Source organism: Gavialis gangeticus, unplaced genomic scaffold, assembly GCF_001723915.1.
Source record: "Gavialis gangeticus isolate Ggan-Ray unplaced genomic scaffold, GavGan_comp1, whole genome shotgun sequence".
Classification (NCBI taxonomy): domain Eukaryota; kingdom Metazoa; phylum Chordata; order Crocodylia; family Gavialidae; genus Gavialis; species Gavialis gangeticus.
In genome coordinates, this window is record NW_017729004.1 from 1,731,255 (window position 1) to 1,735,379 (window position 4,125).

Here is a 4,125-nt window from a genome sequence, read left to right on the forward strand (position 1 = left end):
AAAAAAAAAAAAAAAAAAAAAAAAAAAAAAAAAAATGGTTCAGCTTCTTTTGAAGAATGAATGTAAGGCTTTGGGTATCTTCCCTTATGCTCCTACCCCTATGTTCTGGATAAGGATGCATGTTTTTTGGCAGGTGATACCCATTTGCTGCTGCTGAGAATGTTTTTGTCCAAATGTTTAGCTTGGTTTAAAATTCCCTAAAGGTGTTTTCTGTACTGGGCACTTGCAGACCAGAGCTGAGATGGCCTTTCCCACCAGTGGCAGGTCCTGGCTCTTCTTGGCCTTGGGGGTTGTGGAATGGGACCTGAGAGCACTAAAGGCAGGCTCTTTACTCTTACTCCTCTGCTGCCTCCAGATAGCATGGAAACGGCAGCTGCCCATATTGAATGTGGAGGGGAGAAGACCTGGATTGGCTAGGCAGGAGTAGATTGGGACAAGGGGTCTGGAGGAAATAGGGTTGAAGAATGGGACTGCAGAAAAAAAGGAGTGTGAAACCAGAGAGGGAAAGAATGAAGGAGACGATGGATTGGGTGAATACCTGGGGAGCATTGGGGTGGGTTAGTGGAGGGGAGTAGTCCTGTGAACAGGAGCTGGGGTGGTGAAGAGAGAGGACAGGCTGGTGGAGAAATGGGCAGAAGAGGTGGTGTCCTTCAGAGAAACATGCTGTAGAGCTGGAAGTGTCTGGGTCATGCTACTGCTGTCAGCTCGGCAGATACCTGTGCAAACCCCTGGCACAGTGTCTTATCCCTCTGCTGTCTTTCCCACTGGACCCTTTCTCCTCAGCCATTTGTAGCATGACTAGGAAAGATGCAGTGAATGATGCTGAGAGAGGATGGTCTCCTGGCCAAGGTACCTAGTGCCCTGGGAAATGAGCTCTGTGGCAAGGCAGGGATGCAGCCTTTCTGGGATACCAAGCAAGTCATTAGCAATCTCAGGTGTCTACTAATTGCATAGTCCTCCCACTCCTGATGCTGCTGAAAGCTGTGCTTGGCATATGCATTGTTGTATAACATTATGTGCTCTGAAAAGCCGGGTGCAAGGTCTCTCATCAGCTACCTAAACTTAGTGGGTACTGTCGGCCCCTAATTTTTGTGCCGTCCCTCCCATCTGTAAAGCGTGCGTGTAATAGTCCTTCATCCAAAGTGGGTGCTGAGATGGTTTGAAACACTAGTATCAGTAGTTAATACAGTAGTCCATACAGTTCACTTTCCCCTGCTGTATGAATAGGGCTTGAATCGTGTGCAGGAGACTAAGAACACAAACAGTTGAACAGCTGCTCACTTTGGGTAGGTCTGCATGGGGTTGTTGGGGGGGATTTTGAGCAATCTCCTCCCTCTTCTTCCCCCCCCCCTCCCCCATATGTCTTCATTGCAGTTCTTGATGTTCTGGCTAGCACCTCCTGTGAATAGAGAAATCCACTTGAAAAGCAGATGAAGGTCATTCTGGAACAAGTTCAGCGCAGCCACACAAGGCTTTTGCTGCACTGTTTTGGATTCAGCTCTCTGCCTTGGCAGCACTCCCATCCCCATCGCATACTGCATCAGTTCACACCTCACCTCACTGGGCTGTCTGCTGGTGTGTCCTCTACTACTGCTTTGGGGTCACTGGCTGGATCTTATTTCTCTACTCACATGCTTACTTCTGGTTGTGACCACCCCTTTGTAATAGTTCTGGAGACCTTCATGTTTTAGTAACTGCCCTGTGCTCCAGCTGCTGCCTGTTGCATTCCCAAGGTAGTGATGGGTTTCTTTGGGATCTGGGGGGAGGAAGGTTTGGTCCTACCCCATCACTAGTCTCTGTAATATGGAGATCCAAGCAGAGGAAAACAAATGTAGATGGGTCACTCTTGGGATGCTTCTCAATCCTGCAGTGCAGGAAAGGAGCCAGACAGAAGTGGGAAGACAAACAGCCTTCCTGGCAGGATTTGCAGCTCTGGATTTTCCTTCTGGGGTATGGATTTGATTCTGACTGGGGGGAGACGCCACTGAACCGTGGTCTGTTGAAGATGGCACCATGAGCACTGAAGGGATGGTGGTTTTCTAGGACAGCAGTCAAGCCTGACCAGGACATGGACCTTCAAGGTGGAGTTCTTCCTCATGCCAGTGCCCAAGGCAAACCTTGAAAAGAAACCTAGTCCAGTGGTGCTGGGGAGGTGAACCTCTGGCAGTAGGTGTTACAGCACAAAGGGGATGAATTACTGCTTGTCCCAGTTGCCTAATAGCTTCTGCCGTTTATTGGAGGAGCATGAGCAGAGAGCTGTCCTCAGTTTGCATGGTGCCTGGCCTCCCTTTCTCATGCTCAAAGTGACACAGAAGCAGGGAACTGTTTTGCAGCGGCTTTCATAACTCTCAGCCCTTGGTTGTCGCCCTGAGTCCCTCCTCTACCATCCTGCACCTTCCAGTGAGCTCTGTGTAGATCTCGAGGAAAGTGCCTTCGGTCATCTCCGAATGCTACTGCCCTGGCTTGTCATCCTGGGGCTGTGTTACTCTCCCTTTGCATCAGTCAGTGCTAATTCCATGAAATGGCTCTAGAAGAAGTTGTTATAAGTGGCTACTCAGTTTCCTGGTCCTCCTTTACCCAAATCAGCTCAGCGGTGTGGCAGCTGGCTTCCGAGGCCACCCACCTGCATGATTGCTAATGTGTGCAGCAGCCCCTGTCCATTTGGAGGGGCCAGGACTGCCATGCAGAGCAGTGCCTCCTCCATGCTCGTGACTGCAGTTCAGTGGTGGTGCACGGTCACAAAAGGCAGCTGAGCTTTGGGAATGAGCCCAGCCCCAGAATCCCAGGGATGGGGAGCAGGCATCCCACAATGCATTGCAAGAATAATTCCAGGAGCAGCACAAACTGCTAGGGCAATAGTTTTTAACCTCTGGAGCCTCAGGGCCCTTCCAGGACTTAACTGGATGTCAGGAAATTCTGTCAAGAAATCACTGAGGTATAATCTAAATTCAGGAAAGATACCAAGGGTGCCTCGGGATTGAGAGCCACTGATCTATCTGGGGAGGGCAGGACCTCACCCTGCCATGCCCTGCTCTTTCCACTCCCCACCTCTAGTCTGTATGTGTAAGGGCGAGGATGACCCCACCATCAAGGCTGTCCCTGCAGGGTCTCATGCTGATCACTGTCTCCCTGGTCCTTCTCACCAGGAGCATGAGAAGCAGAGGGGATGTGCCAGGCTGCAAAATGCTCTGCCCCCCATGTCCACCCATCTGCCTGCCTGTTTGCAGCAGAGCCTGCTGCTGGGAGGGTGCAGCCAGCTGGTACAGGTGCAGAGAGAGGGCAGCAGCGATGGCAGTCCCCTTAGGGGCATCTGCTGGGGCAGGCCCAGGGCTCCAGATGAGGGAGGGGAGCATTCACCTTCCATGGGCCAGAGGGTGCGGCTCCCCAGTTGCAAGTTTCTACGCTAGGGGGTCCTTGCTCATTCTATCTTCCAGGGTTTAAACCCTCTCACCAATCTGTCTCTACCCAGTCTGTTAGTTCAGTATAAAGCCTAACATCAAGGGAAAAAGAGAGATGGATTATTTCACCTCGGATTACTGTAGAGTTCTTAAACCTTCCTCTGAAACATCTGTTAGCCCTAGCCCAAGACAAAGATGGGATCAAAGTAACTACCTCTGTTGTAATTCATACCTTCAGTTCAAGGCGGTGTGTGGGCACTTGAATAAGAGCTTTCTGCTTCAGTAGGATATAAGTGGTTAAAAAAATAGACTGAAGGCCTTTCAGCATGACACGTTTATTTAAAAAAAAAAAAAAAAAAAAAGTGACCTAGTACCAATTTGTGATAAATGAAGATCTGAATTAAAAGGGACTTGGAATAAAAAAAATTCAGGTTGAAGGGACCTCAGGCGGTTGCATCTAGTTCAACCCCCTGCTCCAAGCAGGACCAGCCCCAACTACATCCCAGCCAAGGCTTTGTCTAGCTGGATCTTAAACACCTCCAAGGATGGAGAGTCCACCACCTCTCTGGGTAACTCGTTCCAGTGCTTTACTATCCATCTCGTGAGAGTTTTTCCTAATATCCAACCTCAACCTCCCTTGCTGCAGCTTGAGCTCGTTGTTCCTTGTCCTGTCATCTGAGAACAGTGTTCTAGCTCCATACTAACTCCACGCTTAGCTACTCTGGAG

General features: G+C 49.9%; 1 protein-coding gene and 1 long non-coding RNA gene across 3 annotated transcripts in view; one reads left to right on the top strand and one right to left on the bottom strand.

The window, feature by feature from the left end:
- Positions 1–4,125, top strand: part of CCM2 (CCM2 scaffolding protein) — a 90,872-nt gene that overhangs the window by 19,652 nt on the left and 67,095 nt on the right. The gene's annotated exons all lie outside the window — the stretch shown is intronic.
- LOC109291148 overlaps positions 3,946–4,125 on the bottom strand; it is a 12,211-nt gene continuing 12,031 nt past the window's right edge. The window contains exon 3 of the long non-coding RNA XR_002095759.1: positions 3,946–3,971. This is a non-coding gene — a long non-coding RNA (uncharacterized LOC109291148). The remainder of the gene's footprint in view (positions 3,972–4,125) is intronic.